At 48.2% G+C, this 22248-nt stretch overlaps 1 protein-coding gene across 2 annotated transcripts in view; it reads right to left on the bottom strand.

The window, feature by feature from the left end:
• ATG4C (autophagy related 4C cysteine peptidase) overlaps positions 1-22248 on the bottom strand; it is a 297476-nt gene that overhangs the window by 37110 nt on the left and 238118 nt on the right. The gene's annotated exons all lie outside the window — the stretch shown is intronic.

Genomic DNA, 22248 nt, shown 5'->3' with positions numbered 1-22248 from the left:
GCTCACTGGAGGGTTCAAGAAGGGACGCTGCGCCAGCGCGCTGGACCTTTGACGAGAGCAGACGCTGCTTTCTCTGCTCCTGGCTCTTAGCATCTTTTTCTGCACATAACTTTTAAAATTGAATCCGTTTTACTGTGTTTGTAAAATTATGTAGAGAAGTGCGCTACCTCTATTTTTGTGGGGAATTGAATTGAGACATTGCACATGGGGGCAGGCGGGATTCGAACCGGGGAGTGACTATTTGCCGACACTCCTGAGCCGCCATTTTTCCTCCTGTTGAGCGGTCTAGTGGCTCACTGGAGGGTTTAAAAAGGGACGATGCGCTAGCGTGCAGCCGGCGCGCCACTGCCGTGCCAAAGGCAAGCCCGTCTATGCCCGTCAGCGTCCCGCTCTTCCGCCCCGCCCCCTTAGCACTGCGGCGGAATAGCCACCGCAGTGAAGGCGTTAAGCCTGTCGGAAGCAGTCGGTCGGTTGGTCCCTGGGGCAATGCAGTCCAACTGACTGCATCATATTGCGCCAGTTTAACCGCGGTTGCAGATAGTGGTGAGAACAACATCGTAACCTCACCCACACTAAAATAATCAAGGACAATTTTCCATCTTTTTGGGCACTTTGCTTGACCTGATCAATGCCTCATTAGACAAAGGCAAAAGACACACAGATGCAAGGCCTCACTGGAAAGCCGCCACATCACCTCAAATCAAAAACTATACCCTTGATCCTACCAGACCATCAAACGACTACCTATAATCAAAATTACCAGTGCAAGGAAGGCCACAGAAATAACAGTGCTAACCAATTGAAGAATGTAATTCAAAGGAGTGCTGGCTAGCAGTCCAGCATCAGAGCTGGGGGCAGCATCAAATCACAAGCCATGAAAACAAGCTGTTATCATACACCATATTCTGAACAGAGGCAATGCTTGCTTATCATGTTGCTAGGTCTGCCAGCCGCCTCGGACATGACTGACCACAACAGGCTTCTCCTACACTAGAAAATACACACATTTCTGAAGCAAAATGTAATGTTGGTTATCATAATTTCTTGCAAATAGACTACAAATTGTAAAGATTAGTGACTACACATCAACCACAGCCTACGAGTTAAGTGGTTGCTCTCAAGGTTCAAGCTTAGCTCCCAGTTTACTCAATTTCTACATGGAGCCACTGGTTAAGACTCTAAAAAACACTGATATCACCAATCACCCATATGCAGACGACACTGAATTGTACCTGAAACCACAACAAACTAAGATATCACAATTTTGAGAAACTGCAACTCCCAACTACAAACTTGAATGTTGGAGTAACTTCTTCTAAATTATGACAAAAATGAATTCCTACTTCTCTCAAACGCAGGCTTGAGTTCGCTATCTTGCAGTCCTTAAACTTAGATGGATTCTCCCCCAAACACACACAAACACCTTTGTTAAAGCCTTAGGGTTCACACTGGACTCCGTCTCACAATAGTCCCACCCAACAACGAGGTCATCACGGCAGCAGACTTCCATCTACACACTCTGAAGAACATCTGACACCTAGCCCCACTCGTCTATCTCACAACTCACTTGTGATTGCCAGACTGGACGTTGGTAATGACAGTCTTGCAAGTGCGCTCCAGGCATTCACTTCTCTTAAAGCCGTACTCCACTTGCGGCAAGATTTATGCACCTGCAGGGAATTTTCATCACATCACCTCCACACTCTGCAATCTACACTGGCTCCACATTATGGCCAGGATACAATTCAAAATACGCTTCCTAGTTGAAGATAAGCCCCCACTGTGCTTCGCAGATGTTCTCACTATCTTAGGTGGTTCAAAAGGACTATGATGTCAGGACACGCTTTGGCTTGAAGAACCTAAATTCAAAACCTCCAAGAGCACTGCACAGAAGCAATCCTTCTCTAGAGCTGCAATCTCAGCCTGGAACTCTTGCAACTTAACTCAGAAAACTGACTCTGCTCATCAAGTTTAGGAATGCCCATATCGTCAGACAGTTGCTATACTAAAATTGACTTAATCTGTGAGTCTTCTCCAAATCCATCTCAACGTTAAATCTTGAACAGTTTGTTCAACTAGGTTTAACCCACTTTACCATCTTGCTGTAACCTTGCTTTTTTCATACTGCTCTCTGTAGAGCGCTGTAATCCCTGCTAGAGAGTGGCAGCTTATCCGCTAAGGTGAAGGAGTGTCGCCCCACAGGAAAAATAAAATAATAATACCAGCATGTCCTCATTTTATTTTTCAGTACTGGCTCTGTTGTGTTTCATTTAGGTGGGGGCTGGGCTGCTCACAGAGCAGGAGGAGAAGTGGTGGGCACTTGAGTGCACATGACTGTTTGGCCGGCCGTCTTGGGCCGGCAAACTGACATGGCGCACTTAGCATGTTCTACACCCGGTGTTTTGCACAGCCGGGTGGAGAACATGCACATGCTCCCAATACCTGTCGGAGCACCTAACCAGGACGCTCATAAAAATCACAACACTGCTATCATGCTGATGACAGCAGCGTCGTGATTGGCTAAGGGGAGTCTGGGAGCCTGTGTGCTTCCTGAGTTGACCGAAGAGGACAAAGAAGAGGCAGCAGCCATCAGGTAAGTAAAATGTTCTTTTTTTCATTAATGATTTCCTTTTTTTTTTAAAACCCCTGCCCCCACTCCGAGCCTCACAGCTATTGCCTTGTAGCAGGCGCTACTGCTGCTAGATCCAGCCATGCTAGAGTAAGTGGCCTAAATAAACCCAAATAAATTGATATTTAAATAGAATGTTAATAATTTTGAAAGGCAAAGTTGTCCTTCTGGATTCCAACCCATGACTTGCACGTTCTGCATGCTCTTATTGCAGACATTTGGTAGATGGTCAGCTACAGCACTGTTGCTTTGATTTGGTTTAGAATTAATAAAGATCATATTCATTAATGTCAAAGTGAATAATTGTGGAGTCTTCTGAACAATTTGAAATCGACACCAAGAAGGGGAAAATATGGGAGGAAGAAACAGAGACAACGAAAAGAAAGAATTAGAGAAAGAAAAAAGAACAAGCATTAGCAATGCAATAGGTCTCGCATTTGTAATGCAATATGGGTTGAATTTACGTGACTTACATGTATTGATATTACAAATAACAATGGCTTTTAATTTTTTTTCAATAATTAATACTTAAATAAAAGTTATTGTAATTTATAATGGCAATAGCTTAAAGCTTTGTAAATAACTTTTGTGAAGATTATGTTCAGTGTATTTTATTGTGGCGATAATCCAACAACAGAAGTGAAATATTAACATCTTTTTGTTACATTTGTAATAAAGCTTGAAACATTGAGCGAACATATTTGAACCAGGTGTTGTTGAATGGTTGCACAGATTGATGCTGGGGTGGCGCTGAGCGATGTTGTTATGGCGAACGAGTGATGCTGTGGCGTTCAGTGATGCTGTGGTAGCGCATAGTGATGTTGGGGTGGTGCGGAGTGATGCTGTATGCTATGCTAGGTTTTGATTTGCTATCCTATGTTTTGTTTGTTATGCTATGCTATGTTTTGCTATCCTATGCTTTGATTTGTTATGCTATGCTATGCTGTGTTTTGTTATGCTATGCTATGTTTTGTTATGCTATGCTATATTTTGCAATGCTATGCGTTGTTATGCTGCTTTATGCTATGCTTTGTTTTGCTATGCTGTTTTGTTATGCTATGCTATGCTTTGTTGTGTTTGATATGCTTTGTTGTGTTTGATATGCTATGTTTTGATATGCTATTGTATGTTTTGTTAAGCTATGCTATGTTTTGTTGTGTTGTGTTTTGCTATGTTTTGTTATGTATGCTATGTGTTGTTGTGTTTTGTTATGCTATGTTTTGTTATGCTATGTTTTGTTTTGCTATGCTATGTTTTGTTTTGCTATCCTATGCTTTGTTTTGTTATGCTATTCTATGTTTAGTTTTGCTATACTATGCTTTGTTTTTTATGCTATGTTTTGTTGTGTTTTGTTATGCTATGCTATGTTTTGTTGTGTTTTGCTATGCAATGCTTTGTTATGCTATGTTTTGTTATGCTACGCTATGTTTTGTTGTGTTTTATTATGCTATGCTTTGCTTTGTTTTATGTTATGTTATGTTAGGTTTTGTTACACTATGCTATGTTTTGTTTTACTATGCTATGTTTTGTTTTTATTTGTGTATAACGTGACTTTCCTTAAACTTCTAAACTTGTCTGCTCGCATGATTACTATCGCCTGCAGATCTCCTGAGGCCTTTTAAGCCAGGAGCACCGATACCTGCACTTTCTGGAAGCGTTTCCATTATTTTTGGGCACTTGTCTACATTTACCAGCCAAATCTTTGCATTTGCCGGCAACTTCACTGCTACTGCCCTGCCTCGCTGATCGTTTCCCCTTCCAGCCGATTAGGTTGCTGTCGTGGGGACGGGCCAGGCTGGACGCCATCTTGTGGGTACTCTGGGGTTGCCGGTGCAGTTTCTCGGCCACTCCCTACTCTGGCGAGTACTTCTGGCGTGCTGTTTGCGTCGCTCGCATGATTGAACATTACTTGCAGACCTCCTGAGGCGATTAAAGCCGGGAGCTCCGTTACTTGCATTTTAAAAAAAGCAAATATGTTTTCATTTGTGTATTGTGTATAACGTGACTTTCCTTCAACTTCTACACTTGTCTGCTCGCATGATTACTATCGCCTGCAGATCTCCTGAGGCATTTTAAGCCGGGAGCACAGATACCTGCACTTTCTGGAAGCGTTTCCATTATTTTTGGGCACTTGTCTAAATTTGCCTGCCAAATCTTTGCACTTGCCGGCACCTTCACTGCTACTGCCCTGCCTCGCTGATCGTCTCCCCTTCCAGCCGATTAGGTTGCTGTGGTGGGGACGGGCCAGGTTGGACGCCATCTTGTGGGTACCCTGGGGTTGCCGGTGCAGTTTCTCGGCCACTCCCCCCTCTGGCCAGCATATAATGATGACATCATCCCGGCCGCGAAGCGGACGCGCGCAGTGGGCGCGCCGGCGGCACGCCGAAGGCACGCCAAAGGCAAGCCCGTCTGCGCCCGTCCGCGACCGGTGGGGACCCGGGGCCACAGATTCTGCCTCTTTTATAACTTACACTTCCTCACAGCTCCTTGCCTTTCAAGGTAAGAGGGCCATCAGTTCCTCTACCCTTAAACATATTATTGCCCTTGGAATCCCTGCTCCCTTTTCTCCCCCTCCTGCGGCTCCCTTGCCCATACCCCAGTCTGCCGCCCCTCCTGCCTCTCCCCTCCCTCACCCCCCCGCCCGCCTGCTAGGGCTTCGGCCTTTCTTCTTAACACCCGCTCGGCGGGCAGGCATCAGCTGGAACTCTATAACCTATTGGATACAGAGGCTCCTGTTTTTTTTGTTCCTCACGGAAACATGGTTTTCCACAGACTCCTCGCCTGATGTCCTAACTGCGCTCCCCGATTCTTACTATGCCCTTCGGGCTGATCGCCCCGATGGGAAAATTGGTGGGGGCGTGGCCATAATATTCCGATCCTGCCTTCAGTTCCAACTGCTTCCTCACCCTCCCATTCCCAACGTAGACTTTATAGTGGCTCGGTCGATGAACCTTGTGGACCCCCTCACTGTAGTTCTTATTTATCGCCCCTACCAGACCATGTCTCATTTTGTGCCTGCCCTACAGGAGCTGCTGGCCACTCTTGTGGTCAACAACTCCTCGGTTCTTTTACTAGGAGACCTTAATTATTGGCCTGGTGACCCTAGGGAAGACAGGGCTTCCAAAGACTTCACTGACACCATGTGTGGCCTTAATTTTACTTCCCATATTCACTCCCCTACTCACTCACATGGTCATATCCTTGACCAGCTATGGTCGGCCAGTCGGGTTATTTCTCACATCATTATTCTCCCCTGCACCTGGTCGGATCATTCGCTCATCTCTTTTATTATTGACCTTGGAGTCACCGACAAGCCCTCCCTGCCTAAAAACATCTTAGCACGGAACTGGAATCAGGTGGATTTTAACACTCTCTGCTCGTCTTTGGCGACCCGCCCTCCTGACTTATCTGATCTTTCTTTCGACCATCAAGTTGACGCCATTAATGGTTGGCTGTCCACCTCATGTGATCCAGTGGCCCCCCTTAGGAGGGTCAAGGCGTGTCGCCTCCACGAAGCAAACAAGTGGTTTACTGATGACCTCAAGGCCCTGAAATTGGCTCTCAGACAGTCAGAACGCCAGTGGAAGCGCAACTATTGCCCCTCCCTGAGAGATCGCTACAAGTCTCTCCTTAACAACTATAAGAGAGCTATTCTCTCAGCTAAATTAGACTATTTCTCTGGCAAGATTCTGTCAGCGGCAAATAAACCTAAGGAGATTTTTTCTATTGTTCACTCCTTGGCCGCATCTGATAGAGTCAACCCTTACCCAGTCCCATCCCAAGCCCTCTGCCTTTCCTTGAATGATTTATTTCTTGAGAAGATTGCCAATATCAAACGGAACATTCCTCCGTCCTCTTCTCTCCTTCCCTTCCCTTTCCTCCCCTCTTTGTCTTCCTCTCTCAACCAATTTCCACCTATCTCTAAGGAATCCTTCCTTATTCTGCTCAGAAAAATCAAGTCATTTTCTCCTACCGCCTATGGACCGGCTCGAATCTTAAGGGAGTTGTTCTCCGGCTGCCCCGATCCCCCTCTCTCTCTTCTCAATGCCTCCATCTCCCAGGGTACAGTTCCAGCTCTCTTTAAATCAGCCACAGTGATCCCCATTCTGAAGAAACCTGGCTCTGATCCCACTCTCCCTACTAATTTCAGACCTATTTCTCTGCTCCCTTACTTAGGCAAGATCTTGGAGAGCCACATTACTTCATGCCTCTCGGCCTACATCGAGGACAATCACCTATTGGCCTCCCATCAAGCTGGCTTTCGCCCAGTCCACTCGACTGAATCCTTGGTCCTTGCTGTTCTGGACGAGTTGAAGAACAAGGCTGATTCCAACTTTCCTCAGGCCTTGGTGCTTCTTGATCTGTTCGCTGCTTTTGACACGGTTGACCACTCCATTCTTCTCGACTGTGTCATGGCAGCGGGCATTCGGGGCTCTGCCTTTTCATGGCTCGCCTCATTTCTCCAAGGTCGGACTCAGGCGTTCGTCTCTCCAGTTTCTCTGCCCCCCGTGTCCGGTGTCCTGTGGGGTTCCCCAAGGTTCTTCCCTCTCCCCGCTTCTTTTCAACCTTTATATCTACCAGCTTATTGTTTCTCTGTTAAACATGGAGGTCTCCGTATATAATTACGCTGACGATCTTCAGCTGGTTTTTGACCTCTCTCATGACTCTGATTCCATCTCTAAATTTCAAACTACACTCATTTTCATTGCTGACTGGATGAATCAAAATCACTTAAAGCTTAATCCGGACAAGACGGAGTTAGTCCTGACTGGTGGCTGTTCAAACCCCTGGACCTCTGCCTTCTGGCCTTCCACCTTTGGTCCTCCCCCGGTTCCTCTGCCTCAGTCAGAACCCTGGGAATTAAAATCAGTCAGGACCTCTCCCTTCGTCCCCAGATCAGCTCTGTCGTCTCATCCTTTTTGTCCCTCAGGATTATTAGAAAGATTTCTTGTTATTCTCTTTTGATGCCCTGAAAATTATTGTTTTGGCTAGGATTCTCTCACGGTTGGACTATGGAAACTGCCTTTATGTGGGCATCCCCGCCTACGAGTTGCGGCGTCTTCAGTCCATCCAGAATCAGGCCGCCCGCCTCACTTATAAGCTTCCTAGATTCCACCACATCACTCCCCTGCTCAGATCCCTCCACTGGCTTCCCATCCTGCAGAGGACCCTCTTCAAGATGGGCTGCATGGTCTTTAAAGCCCGCGCCCGCACGGCCCCTATCTTTATCAATTCCATGATCACCCACTATCTCCCTTCTCGTAACCTTCGCTCCTCCAACCAGGCACTCTTAACCGTCCCTCGCTTCCGTAAGTCCAGAGTAGGCGGCACTAGATTTTCCATCCTTGCCCCCCGCTTCTGGAACAGCCTCCCCTTGACTATCAGATCCATATCCGTCTATCTGCACTTCCGCAAGGCTCTTTAAACCTATTTGTTTTCCCAAGCTTTCCAGTTATGTTATGTTATGTTATGTTATTTATACTTATACCGCGCACAGCTGCCCCAGCGAAGGGGCGTCCTGGCGCTTTGACAAGGTACACACAACACAACACCTGAAAAAAAGACCGGGAGGGCCACAGAAAACAGTTTGGAGAGCTAAACAAATAGAATGGTCTTGATGGCGCGTCAAAACTGAAGAAGGTCATCGAGGGCCCAGATATGAAGAGGAAGAGAATTCCACCACTTCGCCGCTAACACTCGAAAAGAGCGCCAACCAGCTCTACTCAGCCTGAAGCGCGGAACCACTGCCAGATTCTGACCCAGCGAACTGAGGGTTCGCGGGGGTGAATACTGTGTCAACAGGTTCTCCAGAATTTGGGGAGACGTGCCCTTGAGGAATTTAAACGCAAGGCAAAGTACCTTGAATTTAATCCTCTGATGTACCAAGAGCCAATGGAGAGACTGCAACGATTTGAAGACCGAGCACCTCCTTGGCAGGCCTATCACCACTCTGGCTGCAGCATTTTGAACTTGCTGCAGCCGGGTGAGTTCTGACTGATTAATCCCCGCCAAAAGCGAGCTGGCATAATCGAGCCGGGACAGCACTGATGCTTGAACCACCAGTTGCCTGGTGGGTGCATCAAAGAATTTAAGGATAGGTCTTAAACCTCTGATGATGCCATAACAGGTAGCCGCCACCTTCTTGGTGTGACACATGAAGCTGAGGGTTGGATCAAGCCAAACACCTAGATTTTTTATCTCCGATGCTGGAGAGGGGGTCACTCCCAGTTCAGAGGGACACCACTTGTCGTCCCACAACTCCGCCTGCTTGCCGACCACCATAACCTCGGTCTTCTTGGTATTTAACTGGAGACAGTTGGAATTCATCCAGTTGGCCACTGCCCGTAATCCGTCACGGAACCTGGGAGCCTCCATGTCTAAGTTCCCACTCAGCGTGACCGCCAGCTGCGTATCATCTGCGTATGATACCATCGTCAAGCCCCATTGCTTGACGACCACAGCCAGCGGCCTCACGTAAAGATTAAATAGGGTGGGACTTAACGATGACCCCTGTGGGACCCCCCAGGTCCAACGGATAGGATTTAGACTTGCCGGGCGTGATCACAACCTGAAAAGACCTTTCAGCAAGAAAAGAGCGGAACCAGCATAGGGCGGAACCCGTGACACCTACTTCTTCTAGTCGCTGGAGCAGGATCCTGTGCGAGACCGTGTCGAACGCAGCACTGAGATCTAATAGCAGTAGTGCCACCGTCCGACCCGCATCAAGCACAGAACGCAGATGTTAGACCATAGAAAGTAGGGCCGTCTCCGTGCTGTGGCCCGCATGGAACCCATTCTGGGTAGGGTCAAGGATGTTGGCCCTGGTGAGATGGTCTGCAAGAATTCCGTTCACATGGGCCTCAGCAACTTTCGTAGCCCAAGGAAGTAAGGAGATAGGGCGGTAGTTCTCGGGTTTGAGGGGGTCAAGGGTAGCCTTCTTCAAAATAGGTGTAACTACAGCCTGCTTCCACCGAATGGGAACTACACCTGAAGAAAATGACAGTCTTAATCACCTCCTGGTGTCCCGTCTTCTGGTAATTGTTTTAATTTTTTATCGCCAGGAAGCCGCTTGGCCACAGAGCGCTCTACAAATACTTTAAACTTCAAACTTTTGTTTTGCTATGCTTTGTTATATTATGCTATGCTCTGTTATGCTATGTTTTGTTATGCTATGTTTTGTTGTGTTTTGTTATGCTATGCTTTGTTGTTTTTTGCTATGCTATGTTTTGTTATGCTATGTGAAATATTAACATATTTTTGTTACATTTGTAATAAAGCTTGAACATTGAGAGAACATATTTGAACCAGGTGTTGTTGAATGGTTGCACAGATTGATGCTGTGGTGGCGCTGAGTGATGTTGTGATGGCGAGTGTTGCTGTGGCGTTCAGTGATGCTGTGGTAGCGCATAGTGATGTTGTGGTGGTGCGGAGTGATGCTGTATGCTATGCTAGGTTTTGTTTTGCTATCCTATGTTTTGTTTTGTTTTGTTATGCTCTGCTATGTTTTGCTATCCTATGCTTTGATTTATTATGCTATGCTATGTTTTGTTATGCTATGCTATGTTTTGCTATGCTATGCGTTGTTATGCTATGCTATGCTGTGTTTTGTTATGCTATGCTATGTTTTGTTATGCTATGCGAAGTTTTGCTATGCTATGCTTTGTTATGCTTTGTTTTGCTATGCTGTTTTGTTATGCTATGCTATGCCATGTTCGGTTTGATATGCTATGTTTTGATATGCTATTATATGTTTTATTTTGCTATGCTATGTTTTGTTAAGCTATGCTATGTGTTGTTGTGTTTTGTTATGCTATGTTTTGTTATGCTATGCTATGTTTTGTTTTGCTATCCTATGCTTTGTTTTGTTATGCTATTCTATGTTTAGTTTTGCTATCCTATGCTTTGTTTTTATGCTATGCTATGTTTTGTTGTGTTTTGTTATGCTATGTTTTGGTGGGTTTTGATATGCTATACTTTGTTATGCTATGTTTTGTTATGCTATGCTATGTTTTGTTGTGTTTTGTTATGCTATGTTTTGGTGGGTTTTGCTATGCTATACTTTGTTATGCTATGCTTTGTTTTGCTATGCTATGTTTTGTTATGATGTTTTGTTATGTTATGCTTTGTTATGCTATGATAAGCTTTGTTTTGTTATGCTATGCTATGTTGTGTTTTGTTATGCTATGCTATGTTGTGTTTTGTTATGCTATGCTATGTTTTGTTGTGTTTTGTTATGCTATGCTATGTTTTGTTGTGTTTTGCTATGTTTTATGTTATGCTATGTTTTGTTATGTTATGCTATGTTTTGTTCTGCTATGTGTTGTATTTTGTTATGCTATGTTTTGTTATGCTATGCTATGTTTTGTTTTGCTATCCTATGCTTTGTTTTTTTATGTTATGCTATGTTTAGTTTTGCTATCCTATGCTTTGTTCTGTTATGCTATGCTATGTTTTGTTGTATTTTGTTATGCTATGTTTGGTTGTATTGCTATGCTTTGTTATGCCATGGTATGTTTTGTTATGCTATGCTATGCTATGTTTTGCTATGCTATGCGTTGTTATGCTATGCTATGCTGTGTTTTGTTATGCTATGCTATGTTTTGTTATGCTATGCGAAGTTTTGCTATGCTATGCTTTGTTATGCTTTGTTTTGCTATGCTGTTTTGTTATGCTATGCTATGCCATGTTCGGTTTGATATGCTATGTTTTGATATGCTAATATATGTTTTATTTTGCTATGCTATGTTTTGTTAAGCTATGCTATGTGTTGTGTTTTGTTTTGCTATGTTTTGTTATGCTATGCTATGTTTTGTTTTGCTATCCTATGATTTGTTTTGTTATGCTATTCTATGTTTAGTTTTGCTATCCTATGCTTTGTTTTTATGCTATGCTATGTTTTGTTGTGTTTTGTTATGCTATGTTTTGGTGGGTTTTGATATGCTATACTTTGGTATGCTATGTTTTGTTATGCTATGCTATGTTTTGTTGTGTTTTGTTATGGTATGTTTTGGTGGGTTTTGCTATGCTATACTTTGTTATGCTATGCTTTGTTTTGCTATGCTATGTTTTGTTATGATGTTTTGTTATGTTATGCTTTGTTATGCTATGATAAGCTTTGTTTTGTTATGCTATGCTATGTTGTGTTTTGTTATGCTATGCTATGTCGTGTTTTGTTATGCTATGCTATGTTTTGTTGTGTTTTGTTATGCTATGCTATGTTTTGTTGTGTTTTGCTATGTTTTATGTTATGCTATGTTTTGTTATGTTATGCTATGTTTTGTTCTGCTATGTGTTGTATTTTGTTATGCTATGTTTTGTTATGCTATGCTATGTTTTGTTTTGCTTCCCTATGCTTTGTTTTGTTATGTTATGCTATGTTTAGTTTTGCTATCCTATGCTTTGTTCTGTTATGCTATGCTATGTTTTGTTGTATTTTGTTATGCTATGTTTGGTTGTATTGCTATGCTTTGTTATGCCATGGTATGTTTTGTTGTGTTTTATTATGCTATGCTTTGTTTTGCTATGCTACGTTTTGTTATGCTATGCTTTGTTATGCTATGTTTTTTATGCTAAGCTTTGTTTTGTTATGCTATGCTGTGTTTTGTTATGGTATGCTATGTTTTCTTGTGCTGTGCTTTGTTATGTATGCTATGTGTTGTTGTGTTTTGTCATGCTATGCTATGTTTTGTTGTGTTTTGCTATGTTTTGTTATGCTATGTTTTGTTATGCTATGCTTTGTTTTATGTTATGCTATGTTTTGTTATTTTATGCTATGTTTTGTTCTGCTATGTTTTGTTGTGTTATGTTATGCTATGCTATGTTTTACTATGCGATGTTTTGTTTTGCTATGCTTTGTTATGTTATGCTATGCTTTGTTTTAGGTTATGTTATGCTATGTTTTGTTTTATGTTATGTTATGCTATGTTTTGTTCTGCTATGTGTTGTGTTTTGTTATGCTATGTTTTGTTACGTTATACTATGTTTTGTTATGCTATGCTGTTTTGTTGTGTTTTGTTATGCTATGCTAGGTTTTGTTTTGCTATCCTATGCTTTGATTTGTTATGCTATGCTATGCTATCCTATGCTATGCTGTGTTTTGTTAATCTATGCTATGTTTTGTTATGCTATGCTGCTGAGGGTGTGTGAGTGTGTGTGTGTGAGGGTGAGGGGGAGTGAGGGGGTGTGAGGGTGATGTGTGAGGGTGAGGGGGAGTGAAGGTGAGGGGGTGTGAGGGCGAGGGGGTGTGAGGGTGAGGGGTGTGTGAGGTTGAGGGTGTGTCAGGGTGAGAGGGGGTGTGAGGGTGTGTGAGGGGGGTGAGGGTGTGTGAGAGTGAGGGGGTATGAGAGTGAGGGGGTGCGAGGGTGAGTGAGGGTGAGAGGGTGAGGGGGTGAGGGTGAGTAAGGGTGTGTGAGGGTGAGTGAGGGTGTGTGAGGGTGATGGGGTGTGAGGAGGTGTGAGGGTGTGGGGGTGTGAGGGGGTGTGATGGTGAGGGTGTGTGAGGGTGAGGGGGTGTGAGGGTGAGGGTGGTGAGGGTCGGTGAGGGGGTAGTGAGGGTGAGGGGTGTGAGGGTGAGGGGTGTGAGGGTGAGGGGTAAGAGGGTGAGGGGTGAGGGGTGTGAGGGTGAGGGGGTGTGAGGGTGAGGGGGTGAGAGGGTGAGTGAGGGTGAGGGGGTGTTAGGGTGTGTGAGGGTGAGAGGGTGAGTGAGGGTGTGTGAGAGCGAGGGGGTGTGAGGGTGAGGAGGTGTGTGAGGGTGAGGGGGTATGAGGGGGTGAGGGTGAGTGAGGGGGTCAGTGAGGGTGTGTGAGGGTGGGTGAGGGTGAGTGAGGGTGTGAGGTGGGGCTGTGAGGGGGAGGGGGATTAGGGTGGGTGTGAGGGTGAGGGGTTGTGGGGGTGAGGGGGGTGGGGTGTGAGGAGGTGAGAGGGTTGTGAGGGGGTGAGGGCGAGTGAGGGTGAGTGAGGGTGAGTGAGGGTGAGTGAGGGAGGGTGGGTGAGGGTGAGTGAGGGTGAGTGAGGGTGAGTGAGGGTGGGTGAGGGTGGGTGAGGGTGAGGGTGGGTGAGGATGGGTGAGGGTGGGTGAGGTTGTGAGGGTGGGTGATGGTGGGTGAGGGTGGGTGAGGGTGGGTGAGGGTGGGTGAGGTGGGTGAGGGTGGGTGAGGTGGGTGAGGGTGGGTGAGAGGGTGAGGGGTGTGAGGGTGAGGGGGTGTGAGGTTGAGGGGGTGGGGTGTGAGGGGGTGAGTGAGGGTGAGAGGGTTGTGGGGTGAGAGGGTTTTGAGGGTGATACGGTTGTGATGGTGAGGGGGTGAGGGTGAGTGAGGGTGTGTGAGGGTGAGTGAGGGTGAGTGAGGGTGTGAGGGTGAGTAAGGGTCTGTGAGGGGGTGTGAGGGTGAGGGGTGAGAGGGTGTGAGGAGGCGAGGGTGAGTGAGGGTGAGGGGGTGAGAGGGATGAGGGAGGGTGAGGGGGTGAGAGGGATGAGGGTGGGTGAGGGTGTGAGGGTGAGGGTGTGTGATGGTGAGTGAGGGTTAGTGAGGGTGAGTGAGGGTGAGTGAGGGTGAGTGAGGGCGAGGGTCCGAAGTAAATGGTGGCAGGGTAGACATCATAAGACAGAGAGAAGAGACCGTGGTGACTGCTTGGTCAGTTTCAGAATTAGGAGGGGCAGAGTCAGCACAGTCTGCGAGGGATCAACGTGTCTAGAGGCAAAGCATAGCGGATGTAGCATTGCAGCTAGCAAGTTGAGTGTTTCCAAGCTGACTGTCCCTAGAGAGATGGCAACACAGAAACAGCATTTGAGCAGCAAGGCTACTGTAAACAAGCACGGTAGGCTTTCACTTTCGTACTGCTTACTAGAATCTCGCCGTAATGCTAACGCATTGCTTCAGCGAGACCTAAAAAGGTGAGTGAGTGAGTGTGTGTGTGACTGTAATTGACCGCGTGTGTGGTGTGAGTGTGAGAAACGGTCTGCGTGTGTGACTGTGTTTGAGTGTGAGAAACGGTATGCGCGTGTGACTATGGCTGAGTGTGAGAAGAGGGGCTTGGGGGGGGGGCAGCCGACCGTAGGGAGGTCCCCACCCCCGGGCTGATTGGGAGGGGTCAGTGGGGGGGGTTGCGCCAGAGCGCCAGCCTTGGGCTGGTTTTGGGCTCCCTCGGTTCCTACTGAGGGAGCCCAGCTATATAAACCCCTGGCCCCGCCTCCCGGCCACCATTTTAGGTTGAATGACCTGGTGGCCGGGAGTTCATAGTTTAATTGAAAATTTTAGTGTTGTGTGGTATTACCAATTCGTCATGTCTGGTGAGGATTATCGCGTTTTAGAAGCGATCCGCCTCTTGAGCGAAGCGGGTCGCCTGGACCTGGTTTTGGGAGACGTGGCTGGGCCGTCGCGTCCTCGGCGACAGGCCTCGGCGCGTGTTGCGGCGGTGGTGGCGGCGTGTGCTTCGCCGAAAAGGGCGCGCAAGGAAGCGGTAAGTGAAAGGGGCCGCCCGCGCTCTAGGAGAGCGGCCCCTGGTAATGCGTCGCATGCGGGGGAGGAAGCGGTTGTGTTGTGCGAGGAGGGTTTGGGGGATGGTGAGGCGTCGACTTCATTGGTTTCTGTGGTGCCGTTGCAGCGCTCGCTTTCGGTCCCCGCTGCCAGGGGCAGGCGGGCCGTCAAGCGGGGAGGTAGAAAGCGTTCTGCTTCTACCTCCGCATGTCAGGCTGAGGACGAGGCGGCCGCGGCACCGGCAGTTGGCGCGCATGCGCATTTCAAATCTTCTGCGCCTTGCGTTTCAGTAGAATGTGGTTTACCGGCGGCAGTGCCGGCCGGCGTCTCTGGTGCACCCTCGGTTTTGGGGGCAATTGGTGTGCGTCAAGGGGCGGATTTGTTGGATGATGATGTGAGGCCGATAGTCACCCGAGTTTCTACGCCGGCTTACGCTCATGGGCCACAATCGTTTGATGACGTTCAGATTCAGCCTACTGTGCAGCCTGCACTATCAAGGGTTGGGGAGGTTTTTGTGCCTTTTAGCCCCTTGTTGTTTTCCCCCCCTGTCTCTACCGGGGGAGAGGTAATGTCAGTTCACAGTGGGTCTGTGGGTGAAGGGGAGTGGGCACAGGTGGAAAGAGGGTCAGGGGCAGGTTTGCTGGGTCAGCAGTCTGGTCGTGTTGTGTTGGGTGGTCCGCCGGATGTTTCTGGGTCTAACAGGGATTTCATTGAGCATACTGGGAGTGGTGTTGCGGATTTTACTCTGCAGGAGACTGGTGATAGGCAGGTGGGTGTTAGGTCTTGGGAGGGTTTAGATGTTTTTCCTTCTTGGTCAGAGGGGGTTCGTGATGCGGGCAGGTCTACACCCATTCAGGGCACTGATATGCTGAGTGGTTTTGGGGGCACTTTGAGTTTTCCGGGTTTGCCTGTTAGGGGCAGGTCGCTTGGGAGGGTGGAGCAGCCCCGCGCTGATGTCCAGAAGAAAGGGCAGGGTGGGCTGGCATCGGGCCCTGCTTCTAGGATTGTTCAGGAGTTGCTGGACTGGAGTAGTGGGGATGAGGAGGTGGAGCCTTCCCCCCCTCGGAGGGGGTTATCGGTTCGATCTAAGGGGTCTGTTTCTAGGGAGATTGGTCGAGTGCAGTTTCAGGATTCTGGTTTTTGTATGGCTAGTGGTGTTGGTAGTTTTGGCCGTTCTGGTAGTAAGGGCCCCGGCACATCAGTTCAGCCTTTTTCCTTACAGGTCGGAGAGCGTCGTGGAGAGGCAGACTTGGTAGGGTGGAGTGCGGCCCCGTTGCACCGAGGAGAAGGGAGGGTGGAGCCTGGCGCGGCATACCCCGTACCGGCGAGGGACCCCGGCGCGGTCAACGTAAGCAGGTCGGGCGCGGCCTCGTTGACCCCAACGTCTTCCTTTCAGGATCTCGACGTGGTCAGCAGAAGCAGGTCGGGCGCGGCCTCGCTGGCCCCAACTTCTCTTGCTACAGGTATTAGTGGGGTTGGCAGAAGCGGACCAGGAGCGTCCTCGCTGGCCCCATTGTCAGGTTCTTTGGATATCGGCGGGGTTGGCAGAAGCAGGACCGGCGCGTCCTCGCTGGCCCCACATGTTTCTTCTCTTCAACACAGGGATTCATCGTTGGTTAATGTGCATAAAACTGGTCAACGTTCGGGGGAGTACAGACGGGTCCAGTCGGCTCCCCCGCCTCAGGTGTCTGTACGGGCTGGTAAGGCCCAGGTTGGGTTCAGAAGTCCGCCACAGGTGTTGGCCCCTCCTAGGTTGGAGGAATCGTTGGTTTTAGATTATGATGAGGAGAGCCCTGAGGAGGGCGAGATACGTGCTGAGGGTGCAAGGGGGGGGCTTTTTCACGCTTCTGATGATGTTTTACAGGCACCGGTGGTGGTGCGTCCGAGAACTACAGTCTCCAGATCACTCCGGGAGAGCGGCCCCGCGGTGAGGGTTCATCGGTCAGGCGACGGTGTTGAACAGATGGCATGGAGAGCGAGGCCGGCCCAACCGCCTTTATTGACTCCAGGTGAGCTTGCTGGTCCACGGGACAAGCCATTGATGGTTTCAGTTGGAACGGGGGGGTTCCTCCTGCAGAGGGTGTGGATCTTAAGCTCCATAAAGGACGTTATGTTAAGGATCAGGGAGTGGGCACGGGTGACGGGGTTGTGGGTTCTAAGGTGGATTCCGGGACTGTTACAGAGCCCATGGAGGTAGGTAAGGATCCCCCACACAGCAAGGAGCTTAAAATAAAGAAATTGCCTTACATGGGTGTCACAAAACCGTTGGGCGCTCATTTAATGCTGTCCACTAAGGAAAGGATTTGGAAAGGGGAGTACGTGGAATTATTGAAGCTCTTACATAGGGAAGTTAGGTCGAAGGAGGGGTCTAAGGAGGAGGAGTACGAGTTGGCCAAGCGCCCCAAGGTTCCCCTGACCATCGAAAATTGGACTGCGGCATTTCTTATATATGCTAGCGTGTACTGTGAGAAATTCCCTGAGCGCTGTGTGGCCCTGTGTAAGTATATGGATGTGATCAGAAAGGCGCAGATTACTGGCAGTGGTTATGCCTGGTCACAGTATGATGAGGAATTCCGGGCCCGGATGGCTTGGGATCCTGAGGCGAAATGGGGGGAGTTGGATAATGACCTGTGGCAACACACTATGGGAGCATCAGCGGGTGGTAAGGCGATTTTCACAGCTAGTGGGTATCCATTACCTTCACGGCCCTTTCAGGGTAAGCCCACTCGGGGAGGGGTGGGTGCAGCTGCGTCAGTTCAACCTGCCGATGGGACCTGTTGGGATTTTAACAGAGGATACTGCCCGAGAGAGTATTGCAAATTTAGACACGAATGCTCCCAATGTGGTAGAACGCACCCACTGTCCAGGTGTTGGGGGCCGCGGGTTACAAGGGGCAGGCAGTGGTCACAGCAGTCAGCCAACGCCCCTGCTCCTGCACAGCAGCCTCAACCTAACAGGGGAGGGAAGAACACTTCTGGAACTGGGCCCAAAGGCTCATACGCCAGTTAATCCTTTTCACTTGGCTGTGGCTCTGAAGGGTTATGGGAATGTTGAAGCTGCTAAGTTATTGTTGGGTGGTTTTCAGGAGGGTTTTCGTCTTGGTTACACTGGGCCGCGGTTGCGGCGGTGGTCTAAGAATCTTTTGTCAGCCAGTGAGCATCCAGAGGTAGTACAAGACAAATTGGATAAGGAAGTGCGTGAGGGGAGGATGGCGGGTCCTTTTGGTGATTGGCCTTTGGAAAATCTTATTGTCTCCCCAATTGGTGTGGTACCTAAAAAAGAGCCTGGGCAATTTCGTTTGATTCAACATTTGTCATGGCCGGAGGGCTCATCAGTTAACGATTTCATTGATGGTGAGGCCGCTTCCGTGTCTTATTCTTCAGTGGACGTGGCCATGGCCCTGGTTGTATCTGCGGGCACTGGTGCGGCAATGGCAAAGTGTGACATCAAATCTGCATTTCGTTTATTGCCTGTACATCCTGAGGATTGGGATCTTTTGGGGATTCAATTTCAAGGAAAGTGGTATGTTGATAAGGCTCTTCCAATGGGTTGTTCCATATCCTGTGCGCTATTTGAGACCTTTAGCACATTTCTCCAATGGTTTTTCACGGACACGTCAGGACACCAGCTTGTGACCCACTACCTAGATGATTTCTTTTTTGTAGGCGCTCCCAATTCCTCAGCATGCCAGAATGCTTTGCGTACATTTCAAACTCTGATGGAATTTTTAGGTGTGCCCTTGGCACCCGAAAAGACAATGGGCCCCTGCGCGACCATGTCTTTTTTGGGGATTGAAATTGATTCTACTGTTATGGAGGCACGCTTACCAGTGGATAAAAAAGCAAAAATGTTGGACCTCTTACATGTGATGTTGGACAAGGCAAAGGTGACAGTGAAGGAAATTCAGGTGCTGCTGGGCCATCTTAATTTTGCTTGTAGGGTGGTCAGGGCAGGTCGAACTTTTTGCAGGCGTTTGGGTAGAGCTCTGTCTGGTCAGTTTTTACCTCACCATCACGTCCGCTTGTCAGCAGGTGTTAAGGAAGATCTGCGGATGTGGGTAGCCTTTTTACACTCTTTCAATGGCATTCCTCTGTACAGAGAAGAGAATTGGATTTGGGACGTCCACATTTTTTCAGATGCTGCAGGCAGTGATGGTTTCGGTCTTTACTGGCAGGGCAGATGGTGTGCTGAACAGTGGCCTGCTGCGTGGAGGAACGGAGGCAGGAGTATTGCCTTCCTTGAGCATTTCCCTGTGGTGGTGGCGTTGACTCTGTGGGGTCAGGAGCTTGCTCACAAAAAAGTGCTGTTTCGAATTGATAATAAGGCTGTAGTGGACATTATCAATCGGCAGTCGGCCAGGGATGCTCACATCTTGAAGCTCTTGCGAGTCTTTGTGTTGGGGTGCTTGACGTATGACATCAGTTTTAAGGCCTTACACATTCCTGGCGTGGACAATGACATTGCGGATGCTTTGTCTCGTTCACAGTGGGAGAGATTCCATGGGCTAGCCTCGGAGGCGGACAGGACGCCGACCCGCATGCCAGAACATCTGTGGACTGTAGGCGAGACAGGGTTTTGCAGTTGGTGGTAGGTTCGCTTGCAGTTTCCACTAGGACAGCGTATGATTTGGCCTGGAAGGAGTTTTTAGAATCTGGGGCCGTCTGGCGCGCTCCGGGCTGGAGACGATCTGAAGATGTGGTACAGTTCATTCTTCACTTGATAGACAGGGGGCTGACACGTGTGACGATTGCTGGAAAATTGGCTGGTATTGCGTTCATGGGCAAATTACTGTGGGGCTATTCTCCTTCGGCAGGGGAGGTGGGTAAGCGCATGCTGGAAGGTTGGTCTATGGAGAGGAGTAGGGATCATATGGTTCGCCGACCTTTGTCTTTGCAGACGTTAGCCCGAGTTTTGCAGGTTTTGCCCTCAGTTTGTTTGAATGAGTTTGAGGTTTGTCTGTTTTCTACTCTTATGGTTTGGATGTTTTTTGGTGCTTTCAGAGTTTCTGAGTTACTGGGGTCGAAAGTTACTCTTGGGGTGGAGTGGGAGAATGTTCGATTTTTGGAAACGGGGTTGCACGTCTGGTTGGCTCGGGCGAAAACTGATCAACGCAGCAAAGGGAGGGGCATTTGGCTGGAAGCTTCTTCCCCTATTGAGACGTGTCCTTTGAGGTGGGCCAGGCGTTTGCGGGACTGTTCGGGGGCCGCCTTTGAAGGCCCTGTTTTCCGACATGTGGATGGTTCCAGGGTGACTGAGTACCAACTGCGCATGGTTTTGCGTAAAGCGCTGCGATTCATGGGCTTGGATGAGACACAGTATGGTACGCATTCCTTCAGGATTGGGGCGGCAACAGAAGCTCACAACAGGGGTTGGTCGCAGCAAGACATTATGTCTTTGGGGCGTTGGTCATCCAACTGTTTTAGGCGCTATGTGCGTACTGATCCTGTTGTGGCGCCTGCGGATGATAATTTTTCTTGAGTTTGATACTGCTTTTCTTTTTCAGGTTCAGTGGCCGGCCCCCGTTCTACTGTCATGACGATCTGGATAGTAGGACATTCCTTCATTAGGCGCGCGGAAGATCAAGCTATACGAAGCTATTTTGGTTCCACCCTTGGTTTTAATTCTCGTCTTTTTAATGTTGTATGGAAGGGGAAGGGAGGTATGATCTGGAGGGAGCTTATCCCGGCCTTGAATTCTTGGTTGGTGGGGGGTGTTTGTCCTGACGTGTTGCTCTTGCACCTTGGGGAGAATGACCTTTGTGGGGTGAAAGGAGTGGTTTTATTGAGAGCAATGAAGAGGGATCTTTCTCTTATTCGTCAACAATGGGCGGGTTGCCATGTTTTGTGGACAGAATTGGTCCCTAGAAGAACCTGGAGGGGTGCGATCAAGCCTAGGGCGGTTGATAAGGCGCGACGGAAGTTGAATCTGGAGGGTTCCCGTTTTTGTAGAGATCTGGGTTTTGGGCGGGTGTCCCATAAGGACATCCGGTATGACAATGTGGAATTCTTTCGCGGCGATGGTGTTCACTTATCTCGTATAGGGATGGATTTATATCTCTTGGAATTGCGAGAGGTGCTCTCCAGGTGTTTGAAGATTCAAAATTTCTTGGGTTGAGGTTCTGGTTCATTGGTTGGTCGGTTTTGGGGGGCAGAAAGAGAGGAGGGTAATTCCTTTCCCCCTCTTTTCTGGGTGGCGGAATTTGGGCGTTCTTGGTCAGCTGGGACATGAAGGTTGTTGGGTTTTTGATAAAGTTGGGCTATGGCTGAAAAGTTTAAATAGTTGTTTCGTGGGGTGGTTACAAGGTTTTGGGCAATGTACGTTGTTGGTGGGTAAATTTTGCAATGTGATGTTTGGCGGTGGGTTGGGATGATATGTAAATGATTATCAGGTTGTGGTATTGTTTGAATTGTAATTATTATTTAGTGAGGACTAGTTTTGTGAGGCGGTTGCCAGGTTTGTATTGTTGTAAATATGCACCTGTTTCAATAAAAGCGGCCTTTTGCACACTTTCAATTTGGTCTGGTGTCTGCTCACCCCCCCTCACCCCTCCCTCCCAAGGGGGGGTTGGGGGGGGGGCAGCCGACCGTAGGGAGGTCCCCACCCCCGGGCTGATTGGGAGGGGTCAGTGGGGGGGGGGTTGCGCCAGAGCGCCAGCCTTGGGCTGGTTTTGGGCTCCCTCGGTTCCTACTGAGGGAGCCCAGCTATATAAACCCTTGGCCCCGCCTCCCAGCCACCATTTTAGGTTGAATGACCTGGTGGCCGGGAGTTCATAGTTTAATTGAAAATTTTCCCTCCCTCCCCCCCCCCCTCTTTTCTCGGTTAGCTCTGTCTATTTCTTTTCGGGGTTTTATTTATTTATTTATTTTCGTTATTTATTTATTTATCTCCATAATTTTAGGGTCTTTTGTCGGAACAGGTGGATATGGGGTAACTCACAATGTTGTTCATTGTCGCTTGGAACAGGTGCCGTGCGGAATTTGGGCGTTCTTGGTCAGCTGGGACATGAAGGTTGTTGGGTTTTTGATAAAGTTGGGCTATGGCTGAAAAGTTTAAATAGTTGTTTCGTGGGGTGGTTACAAGGTTTTGGGCAATGTACGTTGTTGGTGGGTAAATTTTGCAATGTGATGTTTGGCGGTGGGTTGGGAT

Source organism: Lissotriton vulgaris, chromosome 1_1 (genome assembly GCF_964263255.1).
Source record: "Lissotriton vulgaris chromosome 1_1, aLisVul1.2, whole genome shotgun sequence".
NCBI lineage: Eukaryota > Metazoa > Chordata > Amphibia > Caudata > Salamandridae > Lissotriton > Lissotriton vulgaris.
This window is presented reverse-complemented; position numbering and strand designations above follow the sequence as displayed.